Here is a 22,541-nt window from a genome sequence, read left to right on the forward strand (position 1 = left end):
CAAACATAACATCTTACATTCATTCTGCAATTTTTAGAGTTATGACCAATTTTGTTGCATTTGATGCATTGACTGGTGGGAGGATTGATGTTCTGATAATTCCTAGATCTACATTCATTTGCCCTATGACCATATTTATTATAGTTAAAGCATTTTCCATTGAATTTGTAAGTATTAGAGGGTCTTACCGGTTTGCTTTGATCCTGGGTATTTGCAGTACCAGAGCTTTCTCCAACTTCAAATCCAACTCCAGAAGTGTCACCTTTAGGTTTTTGATTCTTCAATAAGGTACCAAGATCTTCTGAGCTTTTCTTGAATTTTTCTTTGTGTTGATTTGCAGTTTCCAGTTCCCTTTCCAAGATCTCTTTTTGTCTCATTAGTTCATTCGAGTCATTTTGAGTGTGCACCAGATCTGTCTTCAACATGTCATTTTCATAGCTAAGTCTTGTGTTCTCATTTGCTGCATCACTTAGTCTTCTGGTCAATTCTTCTTCATTCTTCTTTCTGTCCTCAATCTCTTTGCAGAATCTCATAGTCATATCCTGCATTTCATTTTTTGTTGTCATGATCTAATGTTTCAATTTGCTTATCATATCATTTAGTGATTCCTTTTCATCATTTTCATTTTGCAATTTTTCACAAACTTGTTTCTTGTAACAGTAAGATTTTCTTGAAGTGCCTGAATAATGTCCTGAGCTGCTTTTAAATCATCTTCTAATTTGATATTTTTCAACTTCTCTGCATCATAGTCAGTAAGAGCTCCTTCAAGTTGCTTCAGCTGATTTTCCATCTTTACCAGTGTCAAGATCTTCCTCAAGCTATTAGGATTCTGAAAATAGAGGACCAGGCTCTGATACCAATTGTTAGGGTTCCCACAGATACTGAGAGGGGGGGGGTGAATCAGTATCTGACCGATAATGAAATTTTCTTAAAACTGAATATGCAGAATATAAAGTAACAGTATACCGGTATGCAAGAATTAATGCAAATAACAAAATCAAAAGCATCCACATGAAAAGAACACCATAACACAAGATGTTTAACTCGGTGGGATTTGTGACCCACAATATTCACTTATTGGCCAATAAGAGAATATTACTTACAATAGGGGCCTGCACATGCAGGAAGGCCAACTGCCTAGAGCTCACTGCTCAATAAGAAGTCACACTGACTTACAATGAGGATTTACACAAATCCAGTATTCTGTACTGCTTTACAATAGCATCTTCAATGCCAGATTTAGTACCGGTTCTTGCTTTGTTCTTTACATATACCCTTGACCTACATTTCACACATTAGGTCTGCCTTATAATTTTTTTTATTGCATTCTATCCATATCATACAAATGCCTACAATGATCTCTTTTATATACAAGAGTCATTTTACAATTTGCCAAGTCAGCTTACAATGATAAACAAAATATTACATATCTGAAATCCTGTCAGCCTCTATGCCGATATACATATTTCCTTATGTGCCAGTGTACATCTTCTGTGATGGTGCCGGTGTAGATTGATTTTGTTGATGCCGGTGCACTATTTTGTTTGAGTAAAGCTTTGCCGATATAATGTCTTGCCGGTGCCATAGGATTGCAAGGTTGCCTGAGTAATTCTTCACCGATATAATGTCTTGCCGGTGCCATAGGATTGCAAGGTTGCCTAAGTAATTCTTTGCCGGTATAATGTCTTGCCGGTGCCATAGGATTGCAAGGTTGCCATCAATGACAAAACCTTCAATCACACACAATGTCTCATTGGAGTGTCCATATGCCAATAGATCTCAGGACTTTGCTTTCAACAATGGCATCTTCGATTTTACCACCTACACTCTTGATATCTTCAACAATGGTTTTGATCCTTATTCCATACTCTTGAATGGTCTCACCTTCAACCATCTGCATATCTTCAAACTTCCCTCTAAGGCTTTCTTCCTTAGCTTGTTTTACATGCTCATCATGACCATAGATATTTTCAAGAGTGTCTCGTACCTCTTTGGGATTTACCTTATCCTAAACATCAATAAACTCAATGTCAGATAAATTACTGATTAGGGCTTCCATGACTTGCCCATTCTCGTACATCTCTCTCTTTTGGTCATCGGTAAGGGTACTGGTAGGAGCAACATAGACAGTCTCAACATAGCTCCAGTGTTGAGCACCCATGCTTCTGATGAATATCTTCATTCTGTCTTTCCATATACTAAAATTTTCTCTGTTAAACTTTGGACCTTCCCTCTTCATCATTAGACTGGGATCTTTACCTCAAGCAGTTAAGCTTATAGCACAGAGGACCTAGAGAATGCTCTGATACCAATTGATAACTTAATGATGAATGAATAGTACCAAACTGGTACTGAGAGGGGGGGGGAGTGAATCGGTACAAACAAAAATATAGTCCAAAAGTAGTTTGACAGTAGACACTTCAAATGACTGGCAGACAGTGACACCAGTTTGAAAGAGTACATCTTCTGTGCCAGTGCCGATGTAGATTGATTTTGTTGATGTCGGTGCACTATTTTGTTTGAGTAAAGCTTTTCCAGTATAATGTCTTGCTGGTGCCATAGGATTGCAAGGTTGCCTGAGTAATTCTTCACCGGTATAATGTCTTGCTGGTGCCATAGGATTGCAAGGTTGCCTAAGTAATTTTTTGCCGGTATAATGTCTTGCCGGTGCCATAGGATTGCAAGGTTGCCATCAATGACAAAACCTTCAATCACACACAATGTCTCATTGAAGTGTCCATATGCCAACAGATCTTAGGACTTTTCTTATGACAGTGGCATCTTCTATTTTACCACCTGCACTCTTGATATCTTCAACAATGGTTTTGATCCTTATTCCATACTGTTGAATGGTCTCACCTTCAACCATCCGCATATCATCAAACTTCCCTCTAAGGCTTTCTTCCTCAGCCTGTTTTACATGCTCATCACGACCATAGATATTTACAAGAGTGTCTCGTACCTCTTTGGGATTTACCTTATCATAAACATCAATAAACTCAATGTTAGATTGATTATTGATTAGGGCTTCCATGACTTGCCCATTCTCGTACATCTCTCTCTTTTGGTCATCGGTAAGGGTACCGGTAGGAGCAACATAGACAGTCTCAACATAGCTCTAGTGTTGAGCACCCATGCTTCTGATGAATATCTTCATTCTGTCTTTCCATATAATAAAATTTTCTCTGTTAAATTTTGGACCTTCCCTCTTCATCATTAGACTGGGATCTTTACCTCAAGCGGTTAAGCTTATAGCACAGAGGACCTGGAGAACGCTCTGATACCAATTGATAACTTAATGATGAATGAATAGTACCAAACCGATACTAAGAGGGGGGGGTGAATCAGTATAGACAAAAATACAGTCCAAAAGCAGTTTGACAGTAGACACTTCAAATGACTGGCAGACAGTGACACCGGTTTGAAACAATACATCTTCTGTGCTGATGCTGATGTAGATTGATTTTGTTGAGGCCAATGCACTATTTTGTTTGAGTAAAGCTTTGCCGGTATAATGTCTTGCTAGTGCCATAGGATTGCAAGGTTGCCTGAGTAATTCTTCACTGGTATAATGTCTTGCTGGTGCCATAGGATTGCAAGGTTGCCTGAGTAATTCTTTGCCGGTATAATGTCTTGCCGGTGCCATAGGATTGCAAGGTTGCCATCAATGACAAAACCTTCAATCACACACAATGTCTCATTGGAGTGTCCATATGCCAACAGATCTCAGGACTTTGCTTACAACAGTGGCATCTTCTATTTTACCACCTGCACTCTTGATATCTTCAACAATGGTTTTGATCCTTATTCCATATTGTTGAATGGTCTCACCTTCAACCATCCGCATATCTTCAAACTTACCTCTAAGGCTTTCTTCCTTAGCTTGTTTTACATGCTCATCACGACCATAGATATTTTCAAGAGTGTCTCATACCTCTTTGGGATTTACCTTATCCTACACATCAATAAACTTAATGTCAGATAAATTACTAATTAGGGCTTCCATGACTTGCCCATTCTTGTACATCTCTCTCTTTTGGTCATCGGTAAGGGTACTGGTAGGAGCAACATAGACAGTCTCAACATAGCTCCAGTGTTGAGCACCCATGCTTCTGATGAATATCTTCATTCTGTCTTTCCATATACTGAAATTTTCTCTGTTAAACTTTGGACCTTCCCTCTTCATCATTAGACTCGGATCTTTACCTCAAGCAGTTAAGCTTATAGCATAGAGGACCTAGAGAATGCTCTGATACCAATTGATAACTTAATGATGAATGAATAGTACCAAACCAGTACTGAGAGGGGGGGGGGAGTGAATCGGTACTAACAAAAATATAGTCCAAAAGTAGTTTGAGAGTAGACACTTCAAATGACTGGCAGACAGTGACACCGGTTTGAAAGAGTACATCTTCTGTGCCGGTGCCGGTGTAGATTGATTTTGTTGATGTCGGTGCACTATTTTGTTTGAGTAAAGCTTTTCCGGTATAATGTCTTGCCGGTGCCATAGGATTGCAAGGTTTCCTGAGTAATTCTTCACTGGTATAATGTCTTGCTGGTGCCATAGGATTGCAAGGTTGCTTGAGTAATTTTTTTCCGGTATAATGTCTTGCCCGTGCCATAGGATTGCAAGGTTGCCATCAATGACAAAACCTTCAATCACACACAATGTCACATTGAAGTGTCCATATGCCAATAGATCTTAGGACTTTTCTTACGACAGTGGCATCTTCTATTTTACCACCTGCACTCTTGATATCTTCAACAATGGTTTTGATCCTTATTCCATACTGTTGAATGGTCTCACCTTCAACCATTCGCATATCTTCAAACTTCCCTCTAAGGCTTTCTTCCTTAGCCTGTTTTACATGCTCATCATGACCATAGATATTTTCAAGAGTGTCTCGTACCTCTTTGGGATTTACCTTATCATAAACATCAATAAACTCAATGTCAGATAAATTACTGATTAGGGCTTCCATGACTTGCCCATTCTCGTACATCTCTCTCTTTTGGTCATCGGTAAGGGTAAAGGTAGGAGCAACATAGACAGTCTCAACATAGCTCTAGTGTTGAGCACCCATGCTTCTGATGAATATCTTCATTCTGTATTTCCATATAATAAAATTTTCTCTGTTAAACTTTAGACCTTCCCTCTTCATCATTAGACTGGGATCTTTACCTCAAGCAGTTAAGCTTATAGCACAGAGGACCTGGAGAACGCTCTGATACCAATTGATAAATTAATGATGAATGAATAGTACCAAACCGATACTAAGAGGGGGGGGGGTGAATCAGTATAGACAAAAATATAGTCCAAAAGCGATTTGACAGTAGACACTTCAAATGACTGGCAGACAGTGACACCGGTTTGAAACAATACATCTTCTGTGCTGATGCCAATGTAGATTGATTTTGTTGATGCCAATGCACTATTTTGTTTGAGTAAAGCTTTGCCGGTATAATGTCTTGCTAGTGCCATAGGATTGCAAGGTTGCCTGAGTAATTCTTCACTGGTATAATGTCTTGCTGGTGCCATAGGATTGCAAGGTTGCTTGAGTAATTCTTTGCCGGTATAATTTCTTGCCGGTGCCATAGGATTGCAAGGTTGCCATCAATGACAAAACCTTCAATCACACAAAATGTCTCATTGGAGTGTCCATATGCCAACAGATCTCAGGACTTTGCTTACAACAGTGGCATCTTCTATTTTACCACCTGCACTCTTGATATCTTCAACAATGGTTTTGATCCTTATTCCATACTGTTGAATGGTCTCACCTTCAAACATCAGCATATCTTCAAACTTCCCTCTAAGGCTTTCTTCCTTAGCTTGTTTTACATGCTCATCATGACCATAGATATTTTCAAGAGTGTCTTGTACCTCTTTGGGATTTACCTTATCCTAAACATCAATAAACTCAATGTCAGATAAATTACTGATTAGGGCTTCCATGACTTGCCCATTCTCATACATCTCTCTCTTTTGGTCATCGGTAAGGGTACTGGTAGGAGCAACATAGACAGTCTCAACATAGCTCCAGTGTTGAGCATCCATGCTTCTGATGAATATCTTCATTCTGTCTTTCCATATACTGAAATTTTCTCTGTTAAACTTTGGACCTTCCCTCTTCATCATTAGACTCGGATCTTTACCTCAAGCAGTTAAGCTTATAGCATAGAGGACCTAGAGAATGCTCTGATACCAATTGATAACTTAATGATGAATGAATAGTACCAAACCGGTACTGAGAGGGGGGGGAGTGAATCGGTATAGACAAAAATATAGTCCAAAAGTAGTTTGAGAGTAGACACTTCAAATGACTGGTAGATAGTGACACCGGTTTGAAAGAGTACATCTTCTGTGCCGGTGCCGGTGTAGATTGATTTTGTTGATGTCGGTGCACTATTTTGTTTGAGTAAAGCTTTTTCGGTATAATGTCTTGCCGGTGCCATAGGATTGCAAGGTTGCCTGAGTAATTCTTCACCCGTATAATGTCTTGCTGGTGCCATAGGATTGCAAGGTTGCTTGAGTAATTTTTTGCCGGTATAATGTCTTGCCGGTGCCATAGGATTGCAAAGTTGCCATCAATGACAAAACCTTCAATCACACACAATGTCTCATTGAAGTGTCCATATGCCAACAGATCTTAGGACTTTTCTTACGACAGTGGCATCTTCTATTTTACCACCTGCACTCTTGATATCTTCAACAATGGTTTTGATCCTTATTCCATATTGTTGAATGGTCTCACCTTCAACCATCCGCATATCTTCAAACTTCCCTCTAAGGCTTTCTTCCTCAGCCTGTTTTACATGCTCATCATGACCATAGATATTTTCAAGAGTGTCTCGTACCTCTTTGGGATTTACCTTATCATAAACATCAATAAACTCAATGTTAGATAAATTACTGATTAGGGCTTCCATGACTTGCCCATTCTCGTACATCTCTCTCTTTTGGTCATCGGTAAGGGTACCGGTAGGAGCAACATAGACAGTCTCAACATAGCTCCAGTGTTGAGCACCCATGCTTCTGATGAATATCTTCATTTTGTCTTTCCATATACTAAAATTTTCTCTATTAAACTTTGGACCTTCCCTCTTCATCATTAGAATGGGATCTTTACCTCAAGCGGTTAAGCTTATAGCACAGAGGACCTGGAGAACGCTCTGATACCAATTGATAACTTAATGATGAATGAATAGTACCAAACCGATACTGAGAGGAGGGGGTGAGTCAGTATAGACAAAAATACAGTCCAAAAGCAGTTTGACAGTAGACACTTCAAATGACTGGCAAACAGTGACACCAGTTTGAAACAATACATCTTCTGTGCTGATGCCGATGTAGATTGATTTTGTTGATGCCAATGCACTATTTTGTTTGAGTAAAGCTTTGTCGGTATAATTTCTTGCTGGTGCCATAGGATTGCAAGGTTGCCTGAGTAATTCTTCACCGGTATAATGTCTTGCTGGTGCCATAGGATTGCAAGGTTGCCTGAGTAATTCTTTGCCGGTATAATGTCTTGCCGGTGCCATAGGATTGCAAGGTTGCCATCAATGACAAAACCTTCAATCACACACAATGTCTCATTGGAGTGTCCATATGCCAATAGATCTCAGGACTTTGCTTACAACAATGACATCTTCTATTTTACCACCTGCACTCTTGATATCTTCAACAATGGTTTTGATCCTTATTCCATACTGTTGAATGGTCTCACCTTCAACCATCCGCATATCTTCAAACTTCCCTCTAAGGCTTTCTTCCTTAGCCTATTTTACATGCTCATCACGACCATAGATATTTTCAAGAGTGTCTCATACCTCTTTGGGATTTACCTTATCCTAAACATCAATAAACTCAATGTCAGATAAATTACTGATTAGGGCTTCCATGACTTGCCCATTCTCCTACATCTCTCTCTTTTGGTCATCGGTAAGGGTACCGGTAGGAGCAACATAGACAGTCTCAACATAGCTCCAGTGTTGAGCACCCATGCTTCTGATGAATATCTTCATTCTGTCTTTCCATATATTGAAATTTTCTCTGTTAAACTTTGGACCTTCCCTCTTCATCATTAGACTGGGATCTTTACCTCAAGCGGTTAAGCTTATAGCACAGAGGACCTGGAGAACTCTCTGATACCAATTGATAACTTAATGATGAATGAATAGTACCAAACCAGTACTGAGAGGGGGGGGGTGAATTAGTACAGACAAAAATATAGTCCAAAAGCAGTTTGACAGTAGACACTTCAAATGACTGGCAGACAGTGACATCGGTTTGAAACAGAGTGCAACCGGTAAAGCTAAGAATGTCTGAGACAAGCATTAACCGGTTACTCAGTTAGCTTTTCACTCAACTAGAGACTACACTACCATTTCTCCCTTATGCATAAATAGGTAATCTATCATCAGATCATAATAACAGCTAGTTCAACATGTTTTATTGACAGGCATAAAATACAAAACCATCATATGCTTGACAGACAATAGAAAAGCATCACAAGATAAAAGCATCACACATGACACACATATTTTTCATGTGGAAACCCAATTGGGAAAAAAATCATGGTGGCACAAGCTATTTTTGAACTCTTTAGAAGTCCACTCTATTAGGAGCCTTGTCCGGTTAGAGACATTACAAAAGGTTCTGCTAGGAACCGATCCTGTTAGAGATCACCCGGTTAAGGGTTAAACCCTATTAAAGGTTACCTTGCTAGAGGATTTCAAGAACTCAATAGCTAAAGGATTCTGAACTCAGTAGCTCTGAGTTACCCTGTTAAAGGATTTTTAACAAGCCAGTTAAGGCTACCCTGTTAAGGGATTTTCCAACTGTTGAGGTGGTTAGAGATCAACAGGTATTACAATGATCTGGTAACAACACTCAATGCCAATGCAGATCTGCTTAGGCTCCTTTTCACCTTCTGTACTTACACTCTACAGGTATCACTTCTCTCCTTTTGGTCTAGCAAGAGTCATGTATCCCTTCTCTTGGATACACACTCATAACTATTGCCAATGACCTCAGAAAGAGACACAACATCGACTTTATAGGAAAATAGATAGGTCGGTAGCATAAACCCTAAACCCTAAACCTATTAGGTTAAGGAATTCAAACGGTTCAATCCTGACCATTGAGCACACTGCATTAAATGCAGCAGATCTTGATCCACACTCAAGACATTCTCCATTGTCCATTTCCACCGAGTTTATGGTGGCTGATAACCCATCACATGTTATCACCATTTTACAGACTTCACACATTCCCGAGGTAGATAGGAACAATCTCCCTCATGCAAGATCCTTCACGCACATAGGCTTGTGTGGCAACATGATCTGTTCTTCTTTACAATGCTAACTCATCACACAATATCATTGGTTGAGCCACATAGGCTTGAAGCACATCAACCAGAAACCCTAAAGTTGAGACTACCAACTGGTAGTCATACAATACTTCCATATGTTGGTTCCCATAACTATATGCCGGTTCATCATGAACAAGCACACCGCTTCACTTTCGCACAAATGCCGATTCACAGTGTTATATTGGTTCTTCATCATATTGACATCAATGACAACATACAATGTCATTATGTCCTCATACTGGTTCACATAATGCCAACAATCCTACTTCAAAAGCATACCAAATAGAGCCTCGTTGTCAGCAAGCTTTTAGAGCTCCGACAAGGTTATAGACTGTAATTTCTCAAATATCGCTCCATTGCTAGCAAACGTTCAAAGCCCTGATGGAGTTTCTCGCATGTTCCCATAGTCACGCTTTTTTTCTCACTTTTATGCATGATATTTCAGTTAGATATCATTGCTCTTTTTCCTTGAGATGAATATTTGGCATAGCATTTTTTCTTTTATTATTTTCTTGCCTTGATCTGTAAGTAATGAAACCTACTTGGGTGTGACAATTACAGTGATGCTGAAGTAGAATTTTAGATTTTTCACTAGTAATATGATCAACTAGTTGTCTAGAATGAATTAGAGATTTTCTTAATATGTGTTTGATATATAGAAATTGATAGATTTTGGTTGTACAAGTCTCAAATAGTGAAATCACTACCCAACCATAAGTAAAGCATCATCATAGGGTAATGTTGAAAATGAATGACCTTAGGATCTCAAAGATTTCATGTCCGAATATCTAAGAAAGGAGATGACTCTTGTTTCTCTTGAATGCATACAGATGACAAACCTAGATAGTTGCCTTGTTTTATTGATTTTTCTATATGAAAATGCAGAAATTTTGCAAATGCGATGCACTTGAAAAAGAAACTATATGTGATGTAGTACTTTGAATAAAATGATATGCAATGCAGAAAGTAAAACCTAAACTAACCCAACCCTTAGGTATAATATCGTTTAAGGTTCATGTTGTTCATAGGGTCACAGAGTGGATCTCCCTCCATGGTAGCCAAACTGTATGCTCCATTGCCTATAACCCTTGTTATGATAAAAGGACCTAGCCAGTTAGGTTCAAACTTCCCTGGATTTTCTCATTCCACTAGGTTCCTTTGGTTCTCTTTGAGAACTAGATCTCCCACTTCAAAATTTCTTGGGCGGACTCATTTATTATAACTCCATCTCAGTCTATTCTGATAACCTTGTAGATGATTGAAAGCAGTTTGTCTCCTTTCATCGAGTGTTTCTAGCTCTTGTAATCTTGCCACCCGATAGTCTTCCTCTGATATAATATTTTTTAGGAGACTCTTAAAGACTATAGTTCTATTTCAATAGGTATTATTGCTTCTGTACCATAGACCAAGGAATATGGTGTTGCTCCTATAGGGGTGCATACTCCTATTTTATTAGGCCAAAGAACAAGATTTAACTGGAGATGCCAGTTCCAACCTGTGTCAGTGAAAAATTTCTTAAGGATCTTCAATATTGTCTTGTTTGTTGCCTCTGCTTGTCCATTGCTTTGCAAATAATATGGTGTTGCAAATCTGTGTTGTATTTGAAATTTGTCACACAATTCTTTCATTTCTTGATTTTTGAATGGAAGTCCATTGTCTGTCACTATGCACATTGGAATCCCGTATCGACAGATAATGTAATTAAGCATGAATTTTTCTATTTGTTTTCCAGTGGTGTATGTAAGAGGAATTGCTTTGACCCATTTAGTAAAATACTCAGTAGTTGTTAAGGTGAATTTGTGCCTGTTGGAAGAAGTAGGATTGATTTTACCAACTAGATCTAATCCCCATTGTGAAAATGGCCATGGTGATGTAATAGGTTGAAGATCTTATGCCGGTGCATGAATGAGGTCTCCATGCATTTGATATTGTTTACATTTTTGCACATTTTTATAGACATCATTTTTCGTAGTTGGCTAGTAATATCTAGTTCTTAGCAATTTCTTTGACAATGATGGACCAGTTTGATGTGCCCCACAAATTCCATCATGGACTTCCTTTAGAGCAAGTTGTGCTTCATTTTCATCAAGACATCAGAGAAGAGTTCCATCAAAGCCTTTTTTATACAATGTATTAGCAATAATAGTGTGTCTGGATGCCTGATGAATAAGAGTCTTCTTTTGATTTCTAGACAAATCTGGGGACATGTATTGAGTATGCAAATATGCGTATATCTCATTGTACCACAAGGATTTTGGACCCGCAATTGCACATACATATTCTATTGGGGGAATCTCATATGTTGGTATCATCAATTATTCTATAATAAACTCAAACCGAGTTTCATTATTAGGCATATTTAGAAGAGACCCTACTGTAGCCATGGCGTTAGCTGTCTTGTTCTGTATCCTTGGAATCTATTCGAAAGTGATTTTACTGAAATTCTCTTTGTAACATTCTACCATTTTCTTGTAAGGCATTAGTTTGTCATCTTTGGTGTTGTAGTCATCATTGAATTTGTTTACAATCAGTTGCAAGTCACCATAGACCTGTAATTCTTTTATTCTCCACTGCACAACTATACGAAGTCCTATGATGAGAGCTTCATATTTGGCTATATTCTTTGTACATAAATTTTTTATCCTAAATTTAACATCCTAAAATTGTGACACTTGCAATTTTGACTGCATTTGGGTCTTCACGATGGCGATGCAACACGGAACCTGAATGGAGACCCCAAAACTTGTTCATGACACCAAAAACTGCATTTTTCAGCACCCTGGCCTGATCCTCCTTGCACCCTGCTGTCCCGGGAGGTGGACCATGGCGCCCAGCGCCTTGGTCCTTCAGGACTAGGGCACCCAGCGCCCTGGTCCCCCAAGACCATGGCGCCCAGCGCCCTAGTCCCTGGCCCTATTTTTGGGCCCGACCTCTTATGGGGCTTCGGGTCTTTATGTTTGCAAATTGGAAAATAACATTTCCTGGTCGGCCTAAAGTCAGGAAAATCAATCTATCAACCCTAATTGACAAGTATATAAACTACATTTCCCCTCTCAAAAGGAGGAGGATAGATGAAAAAAAGGCGGAAACGATATTCAAACATTCAAGCATTCAAGCATTTAAGCATTCAAGCATTCCTTCAAGCAATTGAGCATTCTAAGTCTCCATTCAAGGATAAGTGTTGCATTCAAGACAAGGATTCAACCATTGAAGAGGAGATCACATACAACACATTACATACTACATACATTACACCTTCGCATGTAAGAATACAAACATTCTTACAACAAGGTATCAGTACTTGTTTACATTACAAACAATTACATTTACAACATTCTCATTTCTTGGTTAATTCCAAAACTGGGGTTTGACCTAAAGGCAAACCCCTCATCCCTAACCCCCCAATCATCCTCTCTTTTCTGTGTGTAGGTTGCAGGTACGCGGCTGTAATTGAAGATCTGGAATCCTTGTACAAAGACGAATAGATCCACCTTCGTTTCGCGGATTTTTCGGAGGACCGTGTGCACGCCGGGCGCCATCGTCCCGTCAACTTTCACTCAAATTTGCAGAACAACACCATCTCGATATTTTACTGCTAATTCTAGGTCCGCAGCTTCATACCATATCCCTATCTCTGTTTATAAGCGAATCTTTCCTACTTTACATGCATTCCTAGTTCAATCATTCTATCTACATTCTTTACAAAAGAGGGTATCCTTGATGTCTTACCCCTTGAAACTCATCTAGAATCCAATCTTGCATTGCGTGGGATTGGATCTTGTGGGTTTCAACCCCTCTTTTGAATGTAAAGTCTCTCCTAAGTGAAAACCATCAACCCTAGTGACTCTCCCTTCTCTCTCCTCAGAGTTGGGGAGGGGAGAACGACTAGGGTTCGATTTTTTCGCTTTACACTAAATTACTTAGGGATAGAATCACCTTGAGGGGTGATGAAAAGAATCCTAACTCCAGATCCATGACTTGTATATGACCCATCAAAGTATAATTTCCACATTATAGATGCTGTCAATGTAAATATTGATTCATTTGGAAAGTCTATGAGCAATGGGTGACTATCTTATAAAGGAGCCTTTTCTAACTGATCTACTATAATTTGTCCTTTGATGACCTTTCTAGCTACGTACTCTATATCAAACTCACTCAGAATCATGACCCACTTAGGCAATCTCCTAGTCAATGTTGCTCTTCTTAATAGATATTTGAGTGGATCAAAGTGCGCAATGAGTTTTACTCAGCATGTAATGTCTAAGCTTTTGAGATGCGAAGATTACTGCTAGACATGCTCATTCTATAGGAGTGTAATTAAGCTCATATCTGATCAAGGTTCTACTTATATAGTAGATAGCTCTTTCTTTTCCTTGTTCATCATGTTGTGCCAACAAAGCTCCTAAAGCTGAGTTTGTCACTGATATATATAGTAATAGAGGTTTTCTTGGAGTAGGTGGAACTAACACTGTTGTGTTTAGAAGATAATCTTTTAGATCTTGGAAAGCTTCTTGGCATTGTTCTATCCATTTTAAAGTAACTCCTTTCTTGAGTAAATACTGGAATGGATGACATTTATCTGCCAACTGTGCTATGAATCTCCTTATGGATTGCAGTCTTCCTTGTAACCCTCTTAATTGCTTAAGTGTTGACAAAGGTTGCATATCTATGATTTCTTTGACCTTTGCAGAGTCTACTTCAATTCCTCTACTAGATACAATAGATACAATAAAACCTAATAGTTTACTTGTTGTTACACCAAACACACACTTTTTTGGGTTTAGCCTGACATTGTACTACTCTAACTGATCAAATATCTTTGCAAGGACTACAAGGTGACCTTCTCTTGTCTTTGATTTAGCTAGTAGATCATCCACATAATCTTCCATTATGTTGTGAATCATGTCATGAAATAGCATTGTCATGGCCCTTTGGTATGTTGCTCCTGTGTTTTTCAAACCAAATGGCATCACATTCCAGCAGTATGTCCCCCATGGACAAGTAAATGTCATTTTATGTTGATCTTCTAGTGCAATTCTATTCTGGTTGTATCCCGAGAAACCATCCATTAATGAAAGCATTTCATTCCCAATAGTTAAGTCAAATATCATATCGATATTGGGTAATGGTAAATCATCCTTAGGACAAGCTTTGTTTAGATCTCAGAAGTTAGTATAGATTCTTATGCTTCCTGTGGGCTTAGTCATAGGTACCAGGTTGGATATCCATTCTGCATAGTCGATAGGTCGAATGAAGCCTACATACAACAACTTTTGGAGTTCTATTTTGACCAGTAATACAATCTATGGATGCATTTTTCTTAATTTTTAATTGTATGGTTTAACTTCTGGTAGAAAAGGTAAATGATGTAACACCAACTCAGGATCTAAGCTTGGAATAATTTATGAATTTTTCCTTTTCTTCTTGGTTTAATGATTTTTCCAGGTGGATATTATGTACAACTTCTCCTTTTGCTATATTTACCTCTCTAGTTTATTCCATGAGCAATGCTGAATTTTCTCTTTTGATAAGGACATTACCTAACTCACTTTTGCCATTATGATTATTTTTATCTGTATCTTCTATTATAGAGGTACTTGCCTCTCCAAAGTATGTCGTTCTATCTAGGTCTACAACAAATCCTGCCTTTTGATCACCTTGTGGAAATCCCTCTCTGACTCCGAGTAATTCTGCAATGGCTTCATCATTTTCAAACCAATCTAGAGTTGGTTTCCCTTCTCACCCCCAATCAATCAAGTGTGAGTGTACAAGGGGTAATTCATTACTCCCTTCTATCATAACAAATTCTGATAACATGAAGACTTGATTGTTTGAGTGACTTGGTGTATTTTCATCTTTTATAGGCATTATTTGATACCATAGAATGTCACTTGTTCGTGGGATAGAATCATGGAGTGATAGGAATTCATAGTCATGAGTGTCTCTTAGTTTCAATGTATGTTTCAGCTTCTGAGGTAGTATCACTTATCTCCTCTTGTTCCTGCCTCTTATTTTGTTGTAGATTGGCTAGTTTCCTTTGCACAGTAGTTACCCTTCTTAAGCCTGGTATAAGTTGTTGCAGTCTTTCTTCGTCTGATTCATTGGGTGGAGCTTGAGTCATTTCCCATGGTAGAAGTATCAACAATAATCAGGGATTAGGTTCATGTGCTAGTGGTAAACCTGGGTTTGTTACTACATTTTCTTGTGTGGTTATTTCAGGAACTGTATTGTTGTGTGACTCAGAGCTAAGTTCTTGTAGGATTTGTCTCATATCCTCACCATTTGATTCCACACTAGGTGATGTTGGTACTTGGTTGCTTGTTTGAGATGAGGAGGGAAACACTTGTGTGGACAACTGCCTTTGAGATTTCTAGTCTGATGGTTTCCTTGGTCTATTCAGTATATCTAGTGTGAATTGTCTGGCTTCCATGATATGTGGTACATTTCTATATCCTAACCCTTTATTCCCTGGATTGTCGTTAGGTACAATGGGTTCTAATCTTCCTTGTTTCTGTAATCCCAATCCTATGGTACCATCATACCCATGTTTTTGGAGTATTTTGAACCCATTGCCATATCGATCAAGAGGTAACTTGGGTATTGTCATGTCATCCTCTTCTCTATATATCCAATGATTGACATCGTCATTAAGAGATTCTTCTTGTAAATCACCCCATCTAATGAAAGAGCATGAGTTTATGCATCTGACAATTTCTTTTCCTTTGTCTTGTTTCAGTATTGCATTTTGAGGCTTCCCAAAAGACCTAGGAGAGAGAGACAATTGTTTTCCACTTGAGGCACTTGAAATAGAATACTCTCCACAACCAATATATTTTAACTGTAAAGAAGATGTTGTAGGAATATTCTTCTGTGTTTCTGTGATTATCAAGGAGTCCATTTGTGTAGTGAGGGGTGTTGCTTGATTAAATGGTACCTAATTATCCACACTTCCTTTTAAGTAATTATAGTGTTGGAATGGATTTGGATCACCTTTTATGGTGATTTCAATGCCGTTATATGGGAATTTGACACACTGATGAAATATTGATGGCACTGCTTGCATGGTGTGAATCCATGGGCAACCCAATAACATGTTGTAGCCTAGTTCTCTGTCCAACATTTGAAAAGTGACCTCTGTTGTTATAGGTCCTATTTGTACTGGTAGAATTACTATACGTTTTTAGGGACATTCTTCACCATCACATGCTTTGATATTTATTCTCTTTGATGGATTAATGTGAAGTTCAAAATATCCCAATGCCTTAACTAGCTTTAAATTACAAATGTTAAGACTAGCTCCTCCATCTATGAGTACTCTTCTGATTCTTCTCTTATGTATGTAAGCTTCTAGATGTAGCGGGTGATTATGGAGAAGTCTATCACTAGGAATATCCCATTCTATGAATGCAATGCAGGTGCCCTATGTCAAATTCCCTACCATGGATTGGAAGGCATTTTCATCTATATCTTTGTCCACTACTGAATCTTGAAGCACTTTGTCCACAATGGCTTTATGAGTGAGCGAAATACACAATAGTTCAAAAAGTGATATATGTGTCGGGGTTTTCTTGAGTTTCTCAACAACATTATAAGTCCCTACTGCCAGTGGTAGATTTGGTGGTACTCCTTGTAAAGTTACCTTTGATTTGCGAGTAATTATTGCACAGTCTATGTCTCTGGGAGTTATTGTGATTGTATCCATTGTATCATCTCTCGTCCAAGAACTGTCGGTACCATATGTTGTGTTGTCAAGGTTTATGTTATATCCCTCCTTATAGTCTTCATGTGTAAGTTTTATATCCATGATATGTGATATAAGTTCATCTTCAAACCATCCTGAATGAAATGGTTTGTCATGCCCCTAGTCCATGAGACATAGATTTCTGTCATCATCATATTTCGGTGCCTATGACAACATGCAAATTTGGTTATCATCTTTGTGAATCTTTGGATATTGCTCATCTTGATCAAGTGTTTCTTGTGAATCATCTTTTACTACATCTCTTGAGATAAAGGCATGAATAGGGTAGTCATATGACACTTTTATGTAGTTAGCTATATCATCTTGAGTTCCTGAGTTAGTAGCCTTCCCTTTGTCATGTTTAACAAATGGATCCTTAAAGATTGTGTGATTTGTGTTTGCTGAAGTTTTATTGGCATCAATTGTGATGTCACCTTGATCGATCATATCTTGGACCAAGTTTTTCAACTTATAGAAACTCCCCATTTTGTGACCTTTAGTACAATAATAATCACAGAAATCATTATCATTCCACCATGTAGGTTTGAAAGGACCTAGTTCATATACTCTTGTTTCTGGCAAAGTGATCATGTTTGCCTATACCAACTTTTTAAGGGCTGATTCAATAGGTTCCCCTAGAGTTGTGTAATTTCTTCTTGGAGCATTTACCCTTGGGTATTTTCCATTCATATTTTGCCTTGCAATTACATTTGTTGAGATAGTGTTATTATCTGTATGTGGATTTAATGATTGACTTGTGCCTAAAGATAAAACCGGTTGAGTTCTATTCACCGTACGGGCATCTACAACACCATCGTTGGTCACATTTTTGTTTTTTGACCAAAATTTAGATTTACCATTGTTGTTGTTGTTTGCACACTTAATGATACCTTGTTCCACTAGTCCTTTCTCACACTTTAGAGATTTTTGAGTGATTTGTTTAAATATGGTTAAACATTGCATTTGTATCAAGTATTTAATCTTAGGGATTAAGTTTTCTGTGAACATATCCACTTGCTCTGTTTCTGGAATAATAGTCTTGCACCTCCTATAGAGAGCTCTCCATCATTGTATGAAGGATGTGAATGTTTCATTCTCATATTGTTTCACGACGCACAAGTCCATCAAAGTGACTGGGGTTTCAATGTTATGTGAAAAATTTGCAATAAAGTGTTCAACTAATTCTCCCCATGATGTGATAGTTGGTGGTAAATGTGAGAACCACTCTAAGGTTGGGCCTCCCAGAATTTTAGGAAACAACCTCATTAGGTAAGTGTCTTCTATTGCAACCTCTATGCATGTCGTAAAAAACTCTCTAATGTGGTCTCTAGGATCACCTTTCTCTCGATATCTGTCGAATTTCGGTGTTTCAAAATGTGGTGGGAAAGGAAGCATGTATAATGTGTGATCAAAAGGATAAGGATGTAAGTCCTACTTTGTGTAGCTCTTTTCATCATTGCCAGTTTACATAGTCGTCACCTGTTGTTGCAAATTCTGTAATTGTTGTGACAGAATATTTGTTTGAGTCAAAGGTACACTTTGTACTTGTGTATGTCCCACAAAAGGATTCATGGTAGCATAACTAGGAGGTTGTTGGAATGTATCATGATTATAATTTCATGTGTTGTATGTTCCACTAGGTACTGTAAAATAAGTGATATGTGAACCCATGTTTGGCTGAGTTGTACTCATTGTATTGGCAAAACCTAGATTTGCATTTTGATGACTATATGTTGATCCTATAGAATAGGAAACCAGAGGTTGGGTTGCACTTGTTGTATGAGGAATCTATGTTTGAATAGGTTTTGAGACACTTGATATTATCGGTATGGTCTGTGTTGGTGCGCTAACATTTATCATTGAAGATGATGCACTTGATTGAGAGTTCACGTTTGAACTGACATTTGTTTGTATAGGTGCATTCTGAGGAAAACTGGAGGTCTTTGTTTGCATTTGTGTTATATGCGGTATTTGACTATTATCTTGACCTAGAGTATTTCCTAGTGGCAAGATTTTTGTGACATCAAAATCTTCAGGTAATTTTGCCCCATTTTGTAATAACAACGAGAGATATTTGTCCCTATGACTATGTATAAGTGCATCTAAGATCATAAGGACATGTGGATCTTGTTGAGTTGATTCAATTTCTTCTTGTGTTAAATGTTGTTGTAGTTCATGTATTATAGACATTGTCTGAGAACTTGAGTGTTGACTAGTTGATATGTCCATATTCTAAGTTGGGTTTATTGACAAGTCACTATTTGGGTCCATTGTACCTTTTGCCTTTTGTGACCTTGTGACGGACATTTAAGACTTATATATGCAGGAGGTCTTAGAACCTTATGCAAGACGACAACTAATGCTAGACTCTAGACCTAAGTATGGGGTATGCAAGACTACACTAGACACTTTATTTAGGATTTTGATGCGAGACTTGTTGAGTATTTCAAGATTTCTGCAACGCGAGTTTTTCAAGTTTTTATCTTAGATGTTCTACAACAATTTCACTATCAATCCTATGGGCAATTTTATACTTGATATTTATCTCATACTCGACTCCTATATAATGGGGTGCGTTTCTCCTTGATTCCTAGGATAAGTTAGCTAGACCTTCAATAATTTCTCCCTGACCACCATTTGGCACTAGATTAGGTTGCTCGAAGGGGAGCAAACCATCACCTGAGAGACCCATTAAGACGCATGCTATGAATTTGTAGGATGATTATGCAAATGATGATGGACTAAGATAGATGTATGGGGTCTAGACAAGGACTTATATGAGGACGATAATGAGGATGTGAATGAAGACTATGAAAATACTATGGACGATAATAAGGACATAAATGAGGACTATGCAAGGACTTAGGATGATAATGAGGACGTAAATGAGGATTATGCAAGGATTTAGGATGATAATGAGGACGTAAATGTGGACTATGCAATGACTTAGGACAATAATAAGGACGTAAATGAGGACTATGCAAGGACTTAGGATGATAATAAGGACGTAAATGAGGACTATGCAAAGACTACCTATGGTCACAAGTGTATAAACTTTTGAGTTTTGACATTTCAAAAAATGAACTTTGTTTTCAGTAATTCCACGTGTAGGACAAGTTTTGTGGTTTTCCAAGTCTGAGAACAATTGTTTGGAGGTAGATATAGCTGACTGAACTAGTTTTTCAAGCAATCTCAGAGAATTCAAAGATACGTAGGATAGAGCCTGAAATATCCCAAATAACTGACTCAATACTAGTTTGATACAACGATACAAAAAAAGACACAGAAGACAATCTTAGGTTGGAAATTGAAAACCATTCAAATGAGGCCCTTACAATAAAATACTGAAACAAAACGAATAGATAGAGAGTATAGCAACACTGTCTCCACTCCACGACACACACTTCTTGGGCATGCTGGTCTCTCTTACCCGAAGATCTTATGATCGAGGGATTTATGTATCATAATGCAAGGTACATGAAGGATATCTATGGGTACGATCTGCACTCCCAGAATCACTGAATGTGGGATTTTGGGCTACTAAGTTGGTTCTTATTGTAAAATTTTGAGGGGTCCTGATCCAACGACAGATTCTCAGAGCAAGCCACTTAAGAATTTAGTTGAGCTTATCAGTATAGGGAAGGCCCCCACATACGTTGAATTCACTCAACACTCTAGCCGCTTGACCAGTATGTTTATTTAGCGGCTCAAGAGTATGCTATTAGAGATGATATCCCCAGTGCATCCCAATTCGAAGTACCTCTGTGGGGTGATGAAATTCCCAGTCAAAGGTATCCCTCACTACTTGAAGTAAAATAAAATTGGGCATCGTTGTCACCTTCTCCCTTTCTCCCAAGACTCCGAAGGCGGGTGAAAAGGTAGTTAATGCAGCAATAGGTCCATCCCAAACACGATAAAAGTTCTTTTCCTTAAGAAAATCAAATGTGAGTTAATCTATGTGCAGTCTGATTCACGTTCATTTTAAATCCCAAATTGAGGTGTTGAATACGCATGTGCATGTCAATTTTAAACACCAAACTAAAATGTGAAGGCATGCATGTCAATTTTAACCATTGTTGATTTTAAGCCCAAATTGAAGTGTTATACATGCATGTCCATTTTAACCATTGTTGATTTTAAGCCCAAACTGAAGTGTTATACATGCATGTCCATTTTAAACCATTGTTAATTTTAAGCCCAAAAAAATGAAGTGTGAGAGAATGAGTGTTTATGATCTAATACCAATCTGATCCCTTTTGTAAATTTTCCATAGGTTGCAAACAGATCATTAGTAACCAAATAAAATCCATAGAAAACAGATAACTCAAAAATAACAGAAACGAATGTGTGATGATACTTGTGCAATTATGTGATCCTCCATAGGTGATTGCACGATTCTGTTAGAGTGAATGCATGATCCTGACAGAGCGAATGCATGATTCTAATAGATTGATTGAATGATGATAACAAGGCAATTACGTGATCTACAGGTAGACAACACAAAAAATAAAAAACTGAAGCTAATTTTGATCAGAAACCTGCAAAACAGATTGTGAGGCTCTAGCAAGGTCTCTCGATGGCTAGTTGGTCTTCAAAATCTTGTATCTTCTTTTCCACTTTGAGAATTTTCTGATGGTGTCTAGCCTATCTTCTTTGCTCCTTTTCTCTCCTGGCACGTGAAATTCTAAATTGTACCTTACGTGCCATAAACTGTTATAACAAAAACACACAATAAAAATAATCCATTTTCAGATTATCCAATTTCATGCAAAATTACACATATTAGAGAACAGAAAAGAAATAAGAACATAATAATCAGAACAACAATATTCCTAATGAATGCATGACAGTATCAAAGCGATTGCATGATCTTGTGTAGGTGATTTTGTGATGGGTTCCACATGAATGCGTAACCCTGTCTACTCGATTGTGTAGGCCTGTCTATGCGATTGCTTAATGATGCAAACATGAATGCATGACGAAGAGATCTTCTTTGAAATCCATGCAAAACCTGAAAAAAGGAAAAACAATCCGTACAATCTACAAAAATAACACAGAAAATAGAGAAGGTTAATTAGTTGTTTCTTACGTTGGGTTCACCAAAATGTGCTATGCTCAAATTCATCATTGCTTTATAGGAAATAAGGAAATTCATGAATCCCTTATTTATCTAAGCAATTTAAACATAAACCAATGAAATAATGTAATTAAGAAATAGGAGTGTAAAATATTAATCAAAACTCCCTATTCCATAATCACATATGGCTTCCATTGTTCTTCTCCTCTTTGTGGTATGATGGCTCTTAGATATCGCGCTGACAACCTGCAATTGATACAAAGATTCAAAGTTCGTGATTGTTGAGAATGGTGATTGAATGCTCAATTTAGAGATTTTTGGAGAGGATTGATTGAAAGGTGGAACA

The sequence above is a fragment of the Cryptomeria japonica genome, chromosome 3 (assembly GCF_030272615.1).
Source record: "Cryptomeria japonica chromosome 3, Sugi_1.0, whole genome shotgun sequence".
Classification (NCBI taxonomy): domain Eukaryota; kingdom Viridiplantae; phylum Streptophyta; class Pinopsida; order Cupressales; family Cupressaceae; genus Cryptomeria; species Cryptomeria japonica.